Source organism: Lepidochelys kempii, chromosome 17, assembly GCF_965140285.1.
Source record: "Lepidochelys kempii isolate rLepKem1 chromosome 17, rLepKem1.hap1, whole genome shotgun sequence".
Taxonomy (NCBI): Eukaryota; Metazoa; Chordata; order Testudines; family Cheloniidae; genus Lepidochelys; species Lepidochelys kempii.
Genome location: NC_136396.1, coordinates 14694804 through 14716735, shown reverse-complemented (window position 1 = coordinate 14716735; position 21932 = coordinate 14694804). Strand labels below are relative to the sequence as shown.

Below are 21932 nucleotides of genomic sequence, written 5' to 3'. Positions count from 1 at the left end.
TGCTTTAATTTCTTGAATGGTGAAGCAAATGTTTAATTGTCATTAATTCTTCATGAGAAAAGAGGCCTTTATTGATCAAACAGGAGGAAAATGTATTTCAAGATGGTTTAACTACAGTATTTTGATACTTTGCAATCTAATTGAATTCCTAATGATTATTACTGACATAATGTGTTCCCCCTTGGCTCTTATCGATCTCCCTCTGTCTTGTCTGTGCCTGGTGTCCTTTAGCACCTGATTGCTGGAGGTGGGGGACAGATGATGGATTTACACTGAAACATAATTGCACTGAATATCTCCCTTGTGAGGTTTTCTTACCCCAGGCTAAAGATTGATCTCATTGCTGGTAGCCCTGAGACCCATTCAGACACAGCCTTATTATAATTTTCATCCCAGCAAAATGGTGAAGAGTCAAAAACAACTTTCTGAGAACCACAAACAACAATCACCATCTCCCCTCCCTGGCCCTGATCATCCTTCACCAATTTTCAAATCTGTCTCTCAAAAGAAGAGACAAACCTTTCTATGTTTAATGTGCATTTACTATTCTGGACAGGAGTCTCGTGTTGATTGATTTTTCTTATGTTTGTGCCTCAGGTTTTGCTACACATCGTGAAAGTGTGTACGTTTCATTTAACAAGATGGTCTTATCATTATTGCTGGCTGCAAATAGCACGTTTAATTAAGCCACAGATTTAGCTTTCTGGTTTTCTTTTTTTGTTTTGTTTTGTTTTGCACAGTATTACACAGAAAACTTGAGTACAAAACCCACCTTATTAAATACCCATACATGACCTCACCTGTGCCTTCCCCACCAACCACTTTAGGCCATCAGAAGAAACATCATAAACTAAAGCTCGGATTTATCTTAAAACTGAAAACACCACAGAACTCTGCATATTTAGTATATGAAAATCCTCCTGGAATTAAAAATCTAATTATCTAAAAATCCAGCCGTCCAGTTTTGAGTGACAATGGCTTTTTCTAAGCCATCATGTGCCTCTCAGGTGTTTTTTTTCCCTCTCATCTTAAAATTTTGGGATTTATTTAACTTTTTTTTTTAAACACTCCTTGTAATTCAGTTAAAGTTTAAAAAAAAATCCTCAGTGACTGAACAAGGCAGATAATGCTGCTGCTCTTTCATCATTTGGGGACAAGCTTACTTTTTGTTTTGTTTTTAGTTACATAACCTGTCACACCAGTTCTGTCAGACAGATTCTCTGAAAGCTACAACTTGGGAAGTTTGAGCATGGATGAAAACAAGGAAATTCGTCCCTTTTTATTAAAAACAGAACTAACTCCCTTCTCCCCCCACCTCCCAAAAACCCCCTCTAGTTTTACCACGGTTTCTTCTGAAAGGTGCCCTTTCATTTTATTTCATGGTGTAACAACACTAGTCTTTTGCACTTACCATAATGCCTTTCAAGCTGGAAAGCACTTGGAGAAACTAAGAAACTGTCTACTTGAGAGAGTAGGGTTGCCAACTCTGACTGAAGTTATTCCGGGAGATTGCCTCCTCCCCCGTGCCTTAGTGTCATTTTCTTGAAATATCCTATTAAAATATCCTGGATTTCTTTCAATAGTCACTGGGAGATCAATAAAAAAAGGAGGACTTGTGGCACCTTAGAGACTAACCAATTTATTTGAGCATAAGCTTTCGTGAGCTACAGCTCATTTCATCAGATGCATGCTCAAATAAATTGGTTAGTCTCTAAGGTGCCACAAGTACTCCTTTTCTTTTTGCGAATACAGACTAACACGGCTGTTACTCTGAAACCTGTGTGAGAGAGGTGCACCAGTACTAACTTAAGTGATTTAAAACTGATTTAATTAAACTGGTGCACTTCCCTGTATAGGCAATGATTATGTAAGCGACTCCTAAACCAAAATAAGTGTCTATGAACAAGTTTAATTATATGGGTTTGAAAACTGTTCCGTTAAACTGTTGCAACTTTCCCATGAAGACAAGGTCTTAGGTGTTGATTTAATCTAAAGAGAAATAAACCACTCTTAAATCCAAGTGAGTGTCCACACAGACTTTTCTCTTAACGAGTGTTAAATCACGCTTCTAGTTAAACTGCTGCATGCCTAAGGTTAATTAAGCTTTGCTCTCTTCATGTCAGTTCAATACGTTTATTATCCCTAGTTGAAAGATGAATAAATTAGGGTAGAAAGAAGTTGTGACCTTATTCTGATTCACAGCAATATCTTGATAGAGTTCCATTCCTCAGGTGGAATCTGTAGATTACGCTGGTCTCTGTGTAAAAAAGTTCCTCTGACTTTTTATTGCCCAATTTGTGTAGCTGAAGTTGACACCCTTCACTCTGGCTTGATCAAGTAGCTTTGCAGCCTGTCTGTTCCTTGTAGAATACTGCCCAGCTCAGTGACTGAGGTCCCCTTTGTTTGCATACAGTGTTATAAATGTGATATTTCAGGTAGCATATGCAGTTATAAAATGTCCCTCCTGTACAGTCTGTGGCCCTGTTTTACCATCCTGGAGTATCTGTGTTTTACTGCTGCTTAGCATTGTATTGATGAGGAGCATCAGCCATCGTAACCCCACATCTTCAACGTCTATGTGGCTGCTGCTCCTCCTTAATTGTATTGTCTGTAGCTTCAATACTAGAGAAGGGCCTGAATCAAAAGTCTGGGCTCCCTTGAATTGTGAGGAAGTTCAGATCTGGGTCAGAGCCTTGCTTCTCGGACCCATCTCTACTCATTACCTTTCATATGCTACTCTGATGTTCATAAGCCCCAATACGCCACATGCATTGTTCCTCTTCCTTCATACTGGCTGGCCCACCCAGCAGCAAGTTCCATTACCTTGCTGCACGTTGGATTGCTCCCCACTCCTTCTCTGTTAGTAACTCAAGTGAATGAAGTGGGTCCCTTGGCCACAGCTGGTGGCGGTGCCTTCCCAGTGTTCTGCTCATTCCATTTAAAGGAGTTCAGGGGCTAATCCACCCTAGGGGTACACAGTGTCCCCAAGGGATGAGAGAACATGGGGATTCAGCTGCACTTCCTCACACAAGCCTGCTGGGGGAATACGCTTTTTCCAAGAAAGGGGTGTGCCAGCAGGGAGCTCAGAGGCCTGAAACCTCTTCTTGGGCTGTCTCTAAATGGTGGCATTGAATCGGATTGTTGAGCTCTCTTACACTATGTCTACATGGCACACATTGAGGACTGGGGGGGGGGGGGTTGTTAGCTGCAGTGGAGCACAGCAAAATGTTGCTCTCTAACTGTCCCGTGTGAACACTGTTCACGCCAACTAAAAGGTATCTAGTTGGCATTAACATGGTCCTATGTGAAAAAGGACTATGTTAAAGCAAACTAGGTGTCTTTTTAACTTGCACCAGCATCGTCCACACAGGACAATAAAAGTACAATGGTTTGCTGTTCTCTGCAGTTCACGCCCCCCAGAGTCTGCAGTGCAGTGTAGGTAAATCCTTAGAATAAGAGACCACTTAATACCGGATTTTTTAAAAAATATGTAATTTGGCCTATTAGTTCGTTCAGGTTTTCCAAACATTTGTTCCACATTGTTGGACAAATAATATAAAACCACTTCATAGTCATATGTTTGATTGTTATTTTATTATTCTATTATAACAAAACAAAAAATAATTTGTCCAATTTCCTCTCCAGATTGTTGCAGATCAGCTATGATGTCCTATTGCAGAATTCTATTGGAACAGGAACAAAGTTTGTTTCACCTTACAAAGGTTTAATGTAAGGTCATTTGAACATCAGGCTTCTTTATACTGTATGCATATTCAGTCTGAGTGCATTTACAATGAGTTACAATTCTGTGGTAGAATACGAATAATGATGATGATACTAAGAAATCATTTTGACTTGGGAAAAACAGGGAGATTATTGGAAGGTAATGACATTCTGGAAGGTTTGGAAAGTATGTAATTAGGCAACAGGCATAGGCACTCTGACCTAATTTGTTACTGCCTGTGTCATGAAGGAGCTTGTGAATAATGATGGGGAAATTGAAGGGGTTTTGCTTTGTCCTTAAAAATCCCTATCCCCTTTATTAGGCTTATTGATCTCACTGATCCCAGTCTCCAACTGAGGCAGAATTCCCTGTTTCCAGCAGGGCTGCAGGAAGAAAGTGACATTCCTAGCAGTAACATTAGATTAAAACACCCAGTGCCTAGATACAATGTGCATTCATCTCCTATCCTGTCCTACTCCTGTGAAAGGCAGCTTACTGTTTTGACAGCTTAAAGTAAAAAGCCTTAGGGGCAAGCAACCACTTGAATGTTCCAAGGGCTTCATTTCCAATGGAAAGAGTTCAATTACAGTCATTTTCCTTGACTAAGTACAAAGAGGTAAATGGAACCCCTGTTTCAAATATTAAACTCGCAGACTGTATTACCAGTTGTACTTTGGCTGCATCCTTTACTTTCAATCTAAATCAAAGCCCTGATTCCAAATTACTTTTAAAAAGTATGATGAGGTGTGCACCTAGTAATTCAGCCACTTGTATTAAAGAGTACATAGTACATCAAATGTGACTTTCATTAGACCCTGTTGCTCTTCTGGCGATCTGGATGCAGTTGGCATCCTTCTCGACGAGCAAGAAGAGTTGTATCTTGAAAGGCTTCAGCACAGCTGTAGCAGAATAAGAAAGATAGATGTAGATTAATCTCTTGGTGATGTGTTCAGAGATTTTAGTGATTTCTCTGATCCATACATTTGCTCTATTATTTGTCTCACCTTTCATAACAGTGGTTCGAATGAGACCTGCTTATTTATGCACAGCATGGAACAGCCTCTCTTCCCCATCACACTTTTTCCCCATGCCGTCTTTCTCCTGGCAGCGCACAAGTCAGATTTTCAAGAACTCAGCCACCACATTTGGGACTAGATTTTCAAAATTGCTCCGCATTATGACACTTTTATGATCAGATGTTCAAAAGAGTTTAGACACTCCGTGTGCAGAGCTCATTTGAAAATCTGGCCACTTACTTTGCTATCTCATTGGGACCTGAGCTCACTTGAACATCTAATCCCAAATGGTGCTGAGTTCTTTTGAAAATGTAGCCCACGGGACCTGATCAGAAGCCCTCTGAAGTTAGTGGGAGCCTGTCTATTAACCTTTTTGGGATCAGGCCCCTCTAGTGTTGTGGGGGGAGGGGCATGGAGGGGAGAAAGGACAGGGAATTAGTTGGGCTGGATGCTTGTCCTAGAATGAATGAATTTTTCTTGGAAGCTGAGTGTGTCTACTGCTTCATCATCCTCTCTAGGAAATGGTGCCTCTGGAAATTAGGAATTTGCATTCAAATGTAAGTCTCTTTTGGATGAACGATGCTTAGCAGGGCTGGTTATATGTGGCCACATTTTCTGTTGATTTCCTGTCATCGTCAGTTTAGACATAGGTGTTCTGGGTGTACAACCAGATGTCGCTTGCTTAAATTTTCCTAATTTCTTGGGACAGATCTTACTCCCGCTGAATATTGGATCAGGCCCATAGTATTTAAACTAGTGAGTTATACTATAAAGGTGTCTATTTTAGTGCCTGTTTGATTTAGTGCTGAAAATGCTGGCTGGATATTCACATCAAGTTATTTTCACATTCCCAGATTCTTTTGGAGAAGAATGCTGCTTGCTGGAAACAATCACTGTTTGTTTCCACTGATCTTTTTCAAATTGGCAAATATAATTTATTTCCAGAAATATTTCCAGTTCTGCATCATATACAGCTAGAACCTGGATTATGTATTCATAATATTAATATGACACTCCCTGGCTTGAAGGAAATGATACCGTGGAGAGCTGTCTCTTTCTCACTTACGTTGTAAAGAAATATATTTGAGGCCTATTGTATGTTTTAATTGTTGGATATTTTCCCTTGCCTGAACGGCAATACATCGTGTGTATGCTTTATTTTTCAAAGGCATAACTTTCTCAATGTGCAACTGCAGCTACCAGGATGACTATCTCTTTCCCTGCTGCTTGCGCGCAAACTCTGGGCCAGAGCCTCAGCTAGTGTAAATTGGAATTCAATAGAGCTACGCTGATTTACACCAGCTGCACATATGTCCACGTGCATCAGGCAGTGGGTAGTGCATGGGAGTAAACATCATGCCTTAAATTTCATATGGTTTGTTAAATGTATGCCCAATTGCAAAGCCAGCATCATCACCAAGACTAGGCTTCGCTTCATTCTAGCGTTGGGTTATGAGGTTATCTGGCATTTCATCAAATGCAAAGCTTCTTAAAGGACTGTACATGTTTGGTGACATCGGGGTCAAGCCTGTGCTGATGCTGTAATTTTCTCAAGGTTGGCAAGTGGAGTTGTTAATGCCTTCCTTTAAACTGTTGTTAATCTCTTTTTCAGAAATTCTGGGCCGAAGGGCTGTATTTGGCTGGCATGCTAACTGCAGAGAGAGGGCCAGATTGTGTCTTTGTGGTCTTGTGTGCCACAACCAAAGCTAGATGGTACTGAAACTCTCATGAAGAAATATCATTCCTATGAAATAGCCAATCAATACAGAATTCTAGGTCGAACTTTTAGCTGTGGAACTCTAACTCTTCTTAGCTGCACACATGCTCACTTCTGGAATCGTCCCTCAGTTTTCTGCTGTGGCTACTGGGCAGTTCAGTGAAGTGTAGGCAAAAGTCCCACTCCTCCCATGGAGTAACCTATGGTAATGTGTGCTGTGCTCAATTTGCAGTCCAGTGCATTGATCTGCCCCATTCACAACCTTCACTGGAATATGGAAGCAGAACTCTTACATTTAAAACTGAATGGCAAACAGAATTGGAAAGAAGAGACAATGGGTGAGTCAGTTTATTTCTGTGTGCCTCATCTTCTCCATCCGTAGATTAGTTAGTAATGCCAACTCACCTTTGTAACTATTTGGAGATCTATTGATGATAAATACTAGAGTGCTCAGTATTATGATTTATTTATCTATTTACTTCAATTTAATTTTCTCATTTCTCAGTGATGGAACTGCCATGGCATTCAGACCATTTTTTTAGCCAAACCTGTTTTGGATAAAATCTGTTTAAGTACCAAATGGATCCTGTGAAACATTGAGTGTTTCCTATTGGCTGTAACAGATTATCCCATATATCATAAGGAGGTTTTCAAATAAAGGGCCGGATCTGCAGGCTCAGCTGGAGGAGCTAAGGAGAGTTTTAAGGCACCTGTGTTCTCCTTTGAGTCCGGGGACACTAACTCCCTAGTATAAGTTAGAACAGCTCAGGAGCTGCATTAACTTGTGCTGGTTGCCAGAGGTCCCAAGGGGCCATTACAGTAATCCGGCATCATCGAGGCACAAGGAAGTTGAAGTCCCACAAGTTGTTCCCCTTTATGTTGCTCTCATAGAGGGTTGGTAAAATAGAAGCTGGTAGGATGTCTGTGTGCCACCCCAGGATCCCCCTATCTGGTATATTTGTGAGGGGGAGGGGGAAGAGAATCTTCCTGTAACTTGAGTAAGTCTGCTTCAGGACAGTTTTGTCCTTAACAGTCCACAATCTGGCCACAAATCTTTGGTCCTTGGTCCTAGGCTTTGTGCGTGTGTGTTTGTGAACAAAAGAAGAATAGTGTGCTACTGGGGATAGCCGCTCAGGGGTGAAATGGCAAGAAAAAAATCATCTTACATTTTTCTGATGTAAATTTTTAATTGAATATATTTGCTTCTGTCAAGCAACTTTTACAGTCCAATGCACAAAACATACAATGCAAGACAAAGAAACTTTGCACAATGAACTGCATGTAATCAGCTAGTTATGCATCCAATTATATGTGAGGATTTTTTATATTTTTGTAGTATGTGCAACAAAGATGAATTTAAATGTGTATCCAGAGCATTGTACCCTTCGTAAGGTAATTAGCATTTGTACAGTACTGCTTTCATAGTTATTTAGGCTTTCTCTAGATTGGAAAGCTCTGGAGAACTTTGTTAGAAATGGTTGCCTCTAATAACAAGCCAGAGAGGAATGCATTTTTAAACACATTGTTAGACTCAAAGTCCTGTATCTGTAATACTAGCAGTATTGTATCGGTGCCTGGTATCAATGGACTTCGTTGCCCTATGCACTTGTGGTGACAAAACGGGTAAGGGATAGACTGAGTTGTAATATTTTGCAGTTTAAATATCACTCTTTTTAATCCAACAGACATAGTGTTTATCCACATTGTAAACTTTCAAAGCAGCCATGTGATGTGGAAGGTAATTAATACCTATATTACAAATGGCTAAATTAGAGAAATATAGAGGCCTCGGTCACACAGTAAGTCAGTGGCAGATCTGAAGTGTCCTGACTCAGTGTTCTAATATAACCACTAAGTAATACTCCCTTTTCTGCCTCACATCTTTCTTCAGTGAAATTGCTATTAATTTAAGCTGCAGCCCAAATATTAGTTCAGTTAAAGGCATTTGTGAACTGAAGTTCCTAACAGTCATTTCTGGATTTTGGCCAAAGGCAGTATATTTTCAAAGAAGGGAGGGAGTTAACAGTTGTGTGTTCTTTTAAACAAGAGTGGTGTATATAAGTCTTCTCTGTGCATCTCTCCAGTGTACTGTGCCCTATGAAGACTAATCCAAGGTGAATTGATGCAACAGTACACAAGAGAAGTGTGTACTGGTTACATTCCCTTGGGCACTGAACTCGTATAAGACCACCTGCTGTTTGGAAGGAATTGTTATGTGGGTGATAGAGAAGAAACAAATTCTTAAGTGTAGCTACACACAGGAATTCTTTTGAGAGTCTGCTAGGTACAGAGCTTTTGACTTGTAACCCTATGGTATATTTAGAGTGTAACCAATAACACGTACTTAATGGATAAATATTCAGGACACAATAGATGTCAGAGCTGGGCTGGGGAGATGTCACACTCAATCTGTTGACATGGAATGATTTGCTGTTCTGAAGCTAGACTCCCTGGTTCTGTAGACAATTAAATAAAAAAAAAGCAGCTGGGGGCTTACGCTGAGATTTTTCCCCCCTGGACTTCATCTGCCTAAGGGCTTGTTCCTCCCTTTAATTATTTAAGAACTGGGTTTTGTTTATAGTTTGTAATAAAACTGATAAAAGATTAACGAGGACCTTGTGTCTCCTTCTTCAGCAAATTAAAGCTTTGGAACACTTACAAAATACAGATACTTGAAATCTGCAAAATAGAAGCAGGAAAAGTAGAGCAGAATAGACAATCAAGCTACTGGATTTATTTAAAAAAAACCTTTCTGCTGGAGCACAAAAAGTACCTACTCTATCAAACATTTATAAATGCTTTTGTTGTGGGGCCTTTTGTATGAAACATAGGGGTTGAGTATGTTAAAATAACGTGTCCTTGCTTAATAGAGGCAACCGCATTAGGGATATGTGGGAGGGTGTTGGGGACTGACAGTGAACTGGTATGTGTCTAGGAGTCGTGCTGAGGGGATGGTTACCAAATGGAGGGTGGGGAGGGTACCTGTTACCCTTATTTCACCCCCACCACCTCAGCAGCTGTGCCTCTGCCAAAGCTGACCCTAGCTTTGTGGACCTAGATCTTTTTAGAGAAATAACTGAGCAGTATCCCTGTACAAGAGCTTGCATTATTTTTTTGTTAATTCAAATGTCTAAAATAGAGAGCCATTCAAACCAGCAAGGCTTCCTTGGGGACTTGGTCGATGGTGACTTAAACATATTAAGGCTCACGTTTGGAACTCGGCTCTCTGAAAGACTAGCTCAGTGGTTCTCAAACTTTTGTATTGGCGACCCCTTTCACAAAGCAAGACTCTGGGTGCGACCCCCCCCCATACATTAAAACACTTTTTTATATATTTAACACCATTATAAATGCTGGAGGCAAAGTGGGGTGTGGGGTGGAGGCTGACAGCTCACGACCCCCTCAGGGGTCCCAACCCCCAGTTTGAGAACCCCTGGACTAGCTCTTTCCCAATACCATACAGCTGTATTTGAGATCTGTCTGGTGCTGGAGCCTGCTCAGTGAAAAAGAGAGAGAGCTTCTGGCAGTGCATTCTCGGAATTGTCTTCAGCTTTGGAATTTATTCTTGCCCTGGATGCGTCAGAGTCTCCAAAGCCCATGTTCACATGCAGAATAACACAGGTAAGTGGGTCAAAGATCCTCAAGCAGAGGAGAACAAGATTGTATGATGACTTAGGTGATGCTGTTTAGAACATTTAAAAAAAAAATTGTGTGTGGGGGGAGTTTTCATAAGTTGCAGGAAAATCACCAAGCTCAAATATTATAATGCAAATTTTAGATGTTTAATTGTTTTTGTGTTACTTTTTGAGAGATTCCTAGACGTCCAGGTAGGTAGTAAAGGAATGAAACTAATAAATAGTACAATAATCAACTGGGCTACTCATCTTTTCCAGCACTAGGCCATGTTTTCTTGATTTTTTTCCAGTGCATCTATTGCAGTGCACATCCTTTCATCAAAAATAGGGTGACATCCTGACTTGCAGTTTTAAGTAAGGTTAAAGGATGGGATAGAGAGTCCTATACAAGCTGTAGGGCAGGATATCCCCATAGCATTCCAGGGAGCTGCAAACTCCTTTGTCCTGTGCCCATGCACCAGCTTCTCAAGGGTTATGTCTGCAGATTAACGTGCAAGTCCTGTTCCTATCCAGGTAGCATGTAACAATGGCCAGCAGTATTTTGGGGTAGGCTGTGAGTGCTCATTTTCAAAGGAGGCATCTGCTACATTTTTTCCCCTTTTCATTGCACTTCTCATTTTTCCTTTCAAAGGCAGCGCTGTCCAGTTTTGTGGCAGTGCATCCTCAATTCCACCGTAGCTGAGAGCTGTCGTGGCTGACTGGCCTTTAGAATCTCTAGAAACAAGGAGGCGTCCGGTGGCACCTTAAAGACTAACAGATTTATTTGGGCATTAGCTTTTGTGAGTAAAAAACCCACTTCTTCAGATGCGTGGATTGAAAATTACAGGTACAGGCATAAATATATATTGGCACATGAAAAGAAGGGAGTTACCTAACAAGTGGAGAATCAATGTTGAAAGCCAATTCAGTCAGGGTGGATGTGGTCCAGTACCAATAATTGAGGAGGAGGTGTCAATACCAAGAGAGGAAAAATTGCTTTTGTAGTGAGCCAGCCTCTCCCAGTCCCTATTCAAGCCCAAATTAATGGTGTTAAGTTTGCAAATTAATTGTAGCTCTGCAGTTTCTCTTTGAAGTCTGTTTTTGAAGTTTTTTTGTTGAAGAGTGGCTACTTTTAAATCTGGTATTGAATGTGCAGGCAGATTGAATTGTTCTCCTACTGGCTTTTGTATGTTACCATTCCTGATGTCTGATTTGTGTCCATTTATTCTTTTACGTAGAGACTGTGCGGTTTGGCCAATGTACATGGCCGAGGGGCATTGCTGGCACATGATCGTATATATCACAGTAGGAAATGTGCAGGTGAATGAGTCTCTGATGGTGTGGTTGGGTCCTATGATGGTGTCGCTAGAATAGATATGGGGACAGAGAAGGCAACGGGGTTTGTTACAGGGATTGGCTCCTGGGTTAGTGTTTCTGTGGTGTGGTGTTTAGTTGCTGGTGAGTATTGGAAGTCTACAGAGTATTTTGAGATCCTTGGAAAAATACTCTCCATAAGTACATCATCTTATTGTTTAACTATTGAGTGTATTGTATTGAGTGTAGAGCACTGTATTGCTAGCCCTCACTCAGGGAGCCACAAAATATCTGCATTTTAGATGAATTACTGCATTATTGGTGTCCTTATCTCCCTAAAGATAAATGAGTACAAATGTTCAAGCCTAGTTTATATTTGCATCTAAATTAACTGAAAGCAAATCCTTTAAAGGGTCAGGACAGATGATGAGGGTTTAACTTTTTACTAATTAAAGAGTCATTGTATTCCTTTGTGGAAGAGCTGGTAAAGATAAAATGGTAACACGTCAGGTTCAAAGGTCTGCATGTAGATCCTAATCCATTTAGGAGAAGGGGGATAAAATTTCATTGACTGTAGTATAAACTCAGGCCCAATAACCGATTTGTTCCTCTGCTGGACATACATATATCAATAGAAAAGGAAAGTAGAGGAAGCTAAGAGGGGTGAATCAGTACTTGCTTCTGAATCTCAGTGCCCATGAATGCCAAAGTTGTGGTGTAGGGGTGATTTGTATCACCAGAGGACATTGGAGAGGAAATGCTCAAAGCCATGTAGCGCATCACTTTTCATTCTTGCGATTCCCGCTTTATTAGATGGCATCAAATTATTAATTTTCTCACAGTTTTAACTTATATTAATATTAAAATTACACTGTGAGGCAAATGCATCATCAGTGGACACTAGTGATTGTTTTTAAGAAGAGAGGCAAAACTAACCCTATTACTATTTTCGCTGGGTTGGGGGCCTTTTTTTTCTTTTCTCCTGTTGCTGACTTCTCTCGTCTCTGATCCATGCAGAAGAGTGAAAAACTGGGCTGAATTCAGATTGATTGCATGCATTTGAGCAGGTCTGACCTCCGGTCCAGTTGAGGGCAGCACTGTACACCTATTCTGTGGGAACACACACTCACTCACTCACTCACTCACTCTTACTATATAGCCTGATATAGATAGCGTTTATAGCTTCCAGTGTTTTACATGTTACAAGCGTTAAACAGATCAATACATACTATTACTATTTCCTTGTTTAGTTTGACATAATTTTTCAATATTCGTATCCATATGTCCAGCATTCTTCAGACTCCACCGGTTGTTAACATATTCTCTGTGATTGACAGTAGTCTGATCTCCTTTAAAAGTTTAGGATCTCTTCCATCTGGCCCTGGAGACTTGGCGGCTTGCACAGTTAGTAATAGCAGATTTTCCCTGAGCAGTGGTGCAGAGGACTCCATTTATGGATAAAAAGATTAAAATCTTGAAATCAGAAAAGCTGGAAAAATGTAACAATTGTGAATCTGCCAGGGAGACATTCCCTGTTGGATTGAAAGTCTTATGACAAGTTGAAAAAGAGAGATTTGGAATTGTAATTCAATTCTCTTGTCAATCCAGGAGACTTAGAGCTGAAATCATGTTAGAATACATTAACAGTTCACGGACAAGGACAGAAATTCAGTTGCCTTTTAAAGACAATTTTGTGCTAGTTTCCAGACTGTCTCACTTACAGGTTTTATTACATCTGTAAATAAAAATTCACTTGCATTGCTTAACATAAGTGGCAGGAAGTTGATCACGCAATGAATCCTAAAGAATTCATTTCCTTGTGTGCCAGTGGATGTATCTCATAAAATAGATGTATTTCATGGGAATGGTTTGACCTTCGGAAATTAGAATGGGAAAGTCAGAGCAGAAAGGAGCTGTGGCTAGCAACACTGTAGAGAGGAGCACTGGTTAGATACATTCCTTACCCTGAGAATCTCCACCTTTTTAATCAAAGAGGGTGACAATATTTGGGTGGCTCCATAGACTTTACGATCTTCATTTCTTTAGACTGTTGGTTCAGCATGTGGTCAGAAGGTGAGTTAGAATAAATGATGTGTTTTCCCATTGCAAGGTTGTTTTTCTTTAACTCCCGTGCTCATCTTGCCACAGATGATTGACCGAGGCCACAATCTAACATGACAGTGTCCAAAATAATTACTAAACTTTAAACATGAGTTGTGTGGGTTTGTGAAGTGCATACCTTGTTGAAAAGGCATGTAGTGGGTTGGTTAAAATAATAGAAGTGGAATATTAGAAGTATGATGTCAAGGTCTGTGGCATATCGGAAGGATTTTCCATACGTGTGGGGTGCTAGTCTACAGGCTGATAAATTTACAAGAATGATTAAAAAATTGGAAAACATGCCTTATGGTGAAAGACTAAGGGAGCTCAATCTATTTAGCTTATGAAAGAGAAGGTTAAAGGGTAACTTGATCAAAGTTAATACCTACCTTCATGGGGAACAGAAATTTGGTGGTAAAAGGCTAGCCAGTCTAGCAGACAACGATCTAGTATCTAGAAGCTGAAGATAGACAAATTTGGACTCAAAATTTTTAACAGTGAGGATAGTTAACCGCTGGAACAATTGACCAAGGGTTGTGATAGATTCTTCATCACTACGAATTTTACAAGTTCTGCCCCACCCCCACCCCCTCCCTGGGTTTAACAACTAGACCGTACTAAAACACCTTCCCTTCCTCCCTCTGAACATTTTGGATGAACTAAAGTCAGAAAACCCTTAGCCACATCAGTCTATTATATTAGTGTAAACTAGTTCACAAACCACCCCTTAAGATCAGTAGTGACTGTACAAAGAATTGAGTTTACATGCCTGCTAAATGCAATATGCTGCATTTCTTTAACCTTTTTAGTTTCAAAAATCATAAGCAGAGTCCATATATTCGCAATCCTGATGGTCCTCGTATAGAACGTAATCAGTGATCAGAACTTAATTGGGAAGAATCCCTACAGAGCTGCAGAATGTTTCTTTTTAGTGGCTGTGATCAAAATATCTGAGGGTTTGTGTGCGCGCGTTTGTGTTCTGTAATGTTCGTTGATTTAAACATGATGAAAAACAGATTTTGTTGATTTGTATCTTTCTGATTTCAATATACAGTCTAACATGCTTTCATTTCATAAATATGTCGGTGAATAGTGTTGAAAAATATGAGCAAATCAGGGGGCTCTTGCTTGTAAATAACCTGATTCACACAGCTGACGCCAGCAAAAGTTCACATGGCTAGCCCTGGCCATTTTGACAAGTGCCCACATTGCTTTATGTAGCAAGAGCTATCAAGAATGGATGACAGTATATCAACCGCTGTGTTTCGCGGAGACTTCTCCAAATTTTTTTTTCTACTCTGCGATAAATGGAGAATTCTCTACCGCTCTGAGTCTGCATTTAACTTGTTCAAGGCTTAGCTGGAATAGAAATTGTGGACCAAGGACAGATTTACAAAGGTACTTAGGTGCTTAAAGATGAAGATGAGCACCTAGCGGGATTTACAAAAGCACCTAAACGGATTAGGAACCTAACTCCCTTTAACATCAATGGGAATTAGATAGCTAGCCTCTTTTAGGCACTGTTGTAAATCTCACTAGGTCCTATCTGCAGGTTTGGGCACCTAAATACCTTTGTAAATCTGGTCCCAGATCCTAAAATGGTGTAAATCAGTGTAGCTTCATTGACGTCAAAGTGGATGCATATGTAATTTACCTCCACTTTAAAGCGCTTTACACGACCAAAGGGGTGTAAAATGGCCTTTGTGTAAATGAAAATTTGGTCCTTAGTTTTCACATATGATGTTGAGACATGCTTTGGATTAACAGCCAAATTATTTAACTTTGTAGTTTAAGGAATTCTGTTTCTGTGAATATCTGAGAGGGGGGAGAAAACATTGAGATGTTAGTAATTTTTTTCTGATTTTTTTCACCCCTTCTTTCAATTCAGAAAACCAGGGCAAGTCATGCCTGACTAATCTAATTGTCTTCTATGACGAGATAACTGGTTCTGCGGATGAAGGAAAAGCAGTGGACGTGTTGTTCCTTGACTTTAGCAAAGCTTTTGACATGGTCTCCCACAGTATTCTTGCCAGCAAGCTAAAGAAGTATGGGCTGGATGAATGGACTATAAGGTGCATAGAAAGCTGGCTAGATTGTCGGGCTCAACGGGTAGTGATCAATGGCTCCATGTCTAGTTAGCAGCCGGTATCAAGTGGAGTGCCCCAAGGGTCGGTCTTGGGGCCAGTTTTATTCAATATCTTCATAAATGATCTGGAGGATGGTGTGGATTGCACCCTCAGCAAGTTTGCAGATGACACTAAACTGGGAGGAGAGGTAGATACGCTGGAGGGTAGGGATAGGGTCCAGAGTGACCTAGACAAATTGGAGGATTGGGCCAAAAGAAATCTGATGAGGTTCAACAAGGACAAGTGGAGAATCCTGCACTTAGGATGGAAGAATCCACTGCACCGCTACAGACTAGGGACCGAATGGCTTGGCAGCAGTTCTGCAGAAAGGGACCTAGGGGTTACAGTGGACAAGAAGCTGGATATGAGTCAACAGTGTGCCCTTGTTGCCAAGAAGGCCAATGGCATTTTGGGATGTATAAGTAGGGGGATTGCCAGCAGATCGAGGGACGTGATTGTTCCCCTCTATTCAACATTGGTGAGGCCTCATCTGGAGTACTGTGTCCAGTTTTGGGCCCCACACTTCAAGAAGGATGTGGAAAAATTGGAAAGAGTCCAGCGGAGGGCAACAAAAATGATTAGGGGACTGGAACACATGAGTTGTGAGGAGAGGCTGAGGGAACTGGGGATGTTTAGTCTACGGAAGAGAAGAATGAGCGGGGATTTGATAGCTGCTTTCAACTACCTGAAAGGGGATTCCAAAGAGGATGGCTCTAGACTGTTCTCAGTGGTAGCAGATGACAGAACAAGGAGTAATGGTCTCAAGTTGCAGTGGGGAGATTTAGGTTGGATATTAGGAAAAACTTTTTCATTAGGAGGGTGGTGAAGCACTGGAATGCATTACCTAGGGAGGTGGTGGAATCTCCTTCCTTAGAAGTTTTTAAGGTCAGGCTTGACAAAGCCCTAGCTGGGATGATTTAATTGGGGATCAGTCCTGCTTTGAGCAGGGGGTTGGACTAGATGACCACCTGAGGTCCCTTCCAACCCTGATATTCTATGATTGTATGATAGTTTTAAGCTTCAATTAAAAAAAAACTCACACAGAGAATATCTGCACACTCACTGTAGTGGCTTTATTTTTATACAAGACCCAAATGCAGGTCTGAAGTAACAGGGTTTAGGACAGGAAAGATCAGAACTGGGAATGTCAGGAAATATAGCAGCATGAAGGCAGAAACATAAGCATCTTCAAAAGATTGGCCAAACTCCTTTACAAGCTATTTCTTTAAAGTGATTTTTCAGACATTATGGCTGGGCCATTCTCTGCCTGTTCTGTCTGGCAAGATCCAGTATTATCCAGTAACTTTTCCAATTAAGTTGTAAGCATCCCAAGTGAGTGATGCACTGGGTCATATTCAACTGTGACTTCAACAGTGGTGTAAGTGTCCTGAAGAACAAATGTCAATGGTGAAATCATGTAGTAATTTAGCATTCAGTAGCTTTGCAAAATAAGTGTAAATTCCATCTCCTGCTCACCCAATAGAAGGTGCAGCAGGACCAGCAACTAGACTGCCCTTTCTGGATCCTTGCGTGCGAGGTGGTCTCACTGTGCATGCTAACTGGGGGCTTGATCCAACTTCCATCAAAGCCAGCAACGCTTTCCACTGACTTCAGTGGTAGCCGAATCAAGCCCGCAGTCTCAGAATGGAAGTTTATAGTGCACAACCGTTCCCATCTATTTTTAACACATTTAAGTCATCACCATCTGAATCTTTCCTGAATTTGCCCTGAGACTTCCATGTGTGTTGCACTACTTACACCAAATATGAATTTGACCAGTAGTTGGTTTGTCATTGTGCCCTCATTGAACCCTGACGTACACAATTTTAGCATAATAGAAATAGAAACCAGTGGAAGGCTGCAGAATAACGTTTAGAGTCTTAGACAGAATCTTTATTAAGGGAGAAATAATAATGTCTTATATCTGAGGACCAGAATTTCACCCAGGATCTTTAATTGCCGGTCTTCTGGTCTAACACAATTTGCATGTTTAGAGAGGCAAACTGTCTTGTCAAAGGAATGTAGTGGATACCCCCTCCTCGCGCCCCCCCTCCCCCCCTCCCCCCCATTTTAGCAAACACACTAATAGTTAACCTAAAGCACAGGAACCACTTCTCTTGGGGGAATTGAGAGCATTGTGAAAAACATTCCCACAGCTGAGGCCTCTCGTTAGAGAGGGCATAGTAAGATTTGACCCTGGGAGTATGGTTAATTACAGGTGTGGGGGAAAGTGGTTTAAGTGAGGCTGACCAGGTTTCCCCGGTGTGAGTTTGGTGAGTGGATTTCAATATTGGAAAATGGCATTAAATTAAATGGAGATCAGCCTGGTATTCAGAGAACTGAATGTCAGCTCTGATAAATCAGAGGCCCAGTCTTTCCCAGAGGATCTTTGCAATTCAATTTTCTTTTTAACAATCCCAGAGGATAAATGTTACTCTCTCAATATTGCTCTGCTACTTTTTGTTCTCAGAGCGTGTTGAGACTACCAGCACAAAAGCTGATTGACAGTACTGCTTCCAGCTCTATGTAAAGAGGAAGTGACCTTAAACACTGTGGTTGTGGTTATTTTTTGACTGTAAGGAAATCTTTTTTTTAAAATATTGACCTAACGCTTTTGGTGACCTGACTTTGTTTTCAAAGGGCTTAACCCCTTCCTGCCCTGAGGTAGGATTAAATTAGCTTTTAAAGCAACTCATATTTTTTTAAATAGCGACACCAAGAGAGGTGACCTTGGGAAGCAGCCTGTAGAAAAGGGATCTCTCTTCCCATGAACCTACAGTAATTAGCTTTACTTTTGGAGTCTCCTTGCATGAGTTGTTTGAGTGTCTCAGAATGGTTGCAGAAATGTGTGATGATACAACGATTATGCTTGGCAGGTTCCTCAGATGTTGTGTGTGAAAGCGCGGTACACTGGTTGGGTTTGCTCAATGCACCAAGCATTTGCTAAGCAGTACTCATCAGACCCCAGAAAATGACTCTTCTCAGTCCCCATATGGTAAATCCCATCTGAGAAAGATAAGAGCCTGATACAGTAGCTCAGGGCTGCTCTGGAAGGAAGGAGAGAACCTAAAAGCGGCTGTCTTAAAGCAAAATCCTCTTCGGCCTTTATCGCAGAGTGGTGAAGAAGGATAATATGATTGTTGCTGCATGGGACAGATAGGCATAAAAGCTGTTCCTGCCCTGTTTGCACACTGGTCCTGCTCCTCAGGCAGTTGTGAATGCCTGGTGCTGAGCCAGTGAGAGAGCAGAGATGAAAAATAAAAGGAGTGAAGTGACTCATAAAGTAATGTAGTGCGGGTGTAGACAGTGTGATAAGCTGAATAGTCTCTTTATTCAGAATGAACACAAATAAGGGAATGGTCTGGATCAGAGGAACTGGTAATGAAATAAGAGTTTTTCACCTCCAAGCCATGTGTTGAAATCCAGCTCAAGTTGGTAGTGAAAAAATGTTGATCCCTTGAAATGGCGGTTCGGTTGGATATGTGAAATGGATTGATACTCTTTCTAATCTAATGCATTCATTTTCATGGTATTTGAACTTCTGAATTAATGTTGTTTGGCTAGTTACTAGGGGCTGGCAAAAACTAACACAACTGGTGCTAGACCGTCTTAATAGAGAAAAAGCCCAAACTGTCCTCTTGCCATTAGAAAAAGGTCCCTGAGGCATGCTGGTAGGGCGCTCTAGGCCCTCTGGGGATGCATGGGCTGCTGCTGCCCATTCTCTGAATAGTTCAGAAGAGGAATTCACAATGCAGGGCTATCAGTCTGACACTTCTCCTGAGTGCCATGATTTAAACAAAACAATGAAGGAGTAAATCCACAATTGTAATTTTGTGGCTATGAAAGTGTTTGCTGTCAGCGTGGCCAGAGGTGGGTAGTCCTTTTTGTTTGTTTTTAATTACCATGAGTTTTACGGTTTTGGATGTTGGGGGTAAAGAAGTAATCTGGTTTTGGCACAAGATGATGAGGATAATGCATTGTGTCTTTTACCCCTTTATCAGCTGCAGGTTCATCATCCTGGCTTTGATGAAAGTGGTATTACACAGGGCACAAAATAGCTGCTCTGATTTGCTTCACTCATATATTTCTCACCATTAAAATTCAACATTATTCAGAATTTGAAGTGAAACAATTCAGTGGGTAAAACAGCCCTGTTATAAATGGAACATAGGAATTGCCAGATCAAATGAGACTCGAGGTCTGTCTAGTTCAGTGGCCTCTCTGACAGTGACCAGTGCCAGATGCTTCTGAGGGAGGTGTAAGAACCTGCCCTCCACATAGGCCTCATCCTTGTCTCTAATAGTGAGAGATTGGCTTAAACCCTGAACCAAATATACTGTCTAATTGGTACAGTTCATTGAATTCAGTTTGGATTGAAGTCCAAAATTGACCCAGTAAGCTCGATTATGTTCATTGTAAATCAGGAGCGACTTTACTGAAACACTGGAATTATACCATTGTAAAACCGGCATGAGATCACACTCCGGCCCAATATGTTGGTTTGCTCTGAAAGGGGCATATTAGGATATTACTGATCCCAGCACTTCAGTGCATGTGCTGTATATGCATTTAGAGGATCATTTGAATGCCTTGGTTATGAGAGTCAGCAGCCATGGAGATTCTGTATAACCACTCTTAAAAAGGATACATGTTCTGATTGGCTCAACAGGATAAACTACATGTCTAAATGTGGTTGTGAAGAGAGGCTGCAGTCACATTGCCCTTCAGAATCATTTTTGTTCCTTTCATTTATCGAAATGCATCAACTGTAATTTCTTGTATACAACTTGTGTGGTCCCCTGGTTTTCAAAATAAACTAGGGCTGTCGCTGCCAGCTCCTAATCTCCTCTCTATTGCAGTAATTAAATGCTATCAGTTATAGGTTTAGGAAAATACAGGAATAACTGGTTCCCAAGATATCATATTTTTGGAGGATATGTTTTGATTAGTTGCTATGATTTGTTTACAGCACTCTCTGGAAAACTAGAGCATTTTGGGTGGATCAGAGCAGGTAATGACTACATTCTCATGGGGTCAGAAAAACATGTAATATGAAGCAGACTACACTGTCTCTCATTTACTTGTATACCAATATGTATATTTCCCTTGTCTCTTTCTCTCTCAACCCCTTAAAAATGTTTGATCTGAATCAGCTTAGGGGTTTTTTTTTCCTTCTTCTTTGTTCAATGTTTAAGCCCTGTAAAAATCCATTAGAAAAGATGCATTGTTTGATAGTCCCTGATAACATCAGCTGGCGGTGTATCTTTCATGTCGCACAGTGGCTTCCATTACTCCCCAGTGGCTGAGTGCTTGGATTGTTCCCATAATTTTGGTGGCTTCTGACCCACAATAGCCCTAAACTGGCCCTGGAACTTCAATAAGCCCTCTGTTGTTGGAATTCCAAATATTGGTGTACCTATCAGAACCTGGCCCTATGTCAGGGCTGTGGGCGTCCTTTAGATTCATCATCGATAGATCACATGCTTTTTACTCTTGAGAGGAAACAAGCTCTTTTTTGTTTAAGTTAACTAATGTTTGGCAAAGAAATATAGCAGTAATTATACACCCAGCCTGCCCCCTCCCCCCTGCCAGCTTTATAAAAGCAACTACAGCTGGAACTGAAATAAATGTCACAAATGAATAATAATTTATTTCATTTACACCATAATTAAACTTGTTGAATACAGACTTAATGCTTTACTGCACACTGTTGCAATTGACTGGTGGATATGGGCTTGTGTTGATTCAAAAATGAGAGAAAAAAGAAATTAAATATCTACTGTGACTAACGGAGAACTTTGTTACAGACACTTAACTTTTTCCTTGCTTTTATTTATTTATTTATTTGTTTATTTATTTAAGGACAAACTTTTCAGACTCAAATGCTTAAAGTTAGACACCTGGGTCCTTACCTAAACACTTCATGGCCTGATTTTCAGGAGTGTTACATACTCAGTCTCACAATTTATGTCCATTGCAGCTCTGAAAATCAAGAAACTTATTGATATTCCTACAGAGGGATTTAGGTGCATAACCTTAGGCACTTCGATTTGAAACACATTGCTTTTATTTTTTCCTCATTATCATCTTTATGTTCTTCTTTATCATTGGTGTCTTGTGGTATAACTGGGATTAGGCTTTCAGTAATGCTTCCTTCCTTGCATTAAACTGTTGTGGGTAAATACAGACAGTAGCCAGGGGGCTTGTCTTACTGGGCTAAACATCAGATTGGAAATTGCAATACTCTTTTGAACCATAAGTACTGATCCTTGCAAGGCTGATATAGCCTTCGCTCCTTCCAGACAATATACATTTGGATTA

At 40.7% G+C, this 21932-nt stretch overlaps 1 protein-coding gene across 10 annotated transcripts in view; it reads left to right on the top strand.

Annotated features, from left to right (window-relative positions):
• AUTS2 (activator of transcription and developmental regulator AUTS2) overlaps positions 1 to 21932 on the top strand; it is a 993348-nt gene that overhangs the window by 334973 nt on the left and 636443 nt on the right. The gene's annotated exons all lie outside the window — the stretch shown is intronic.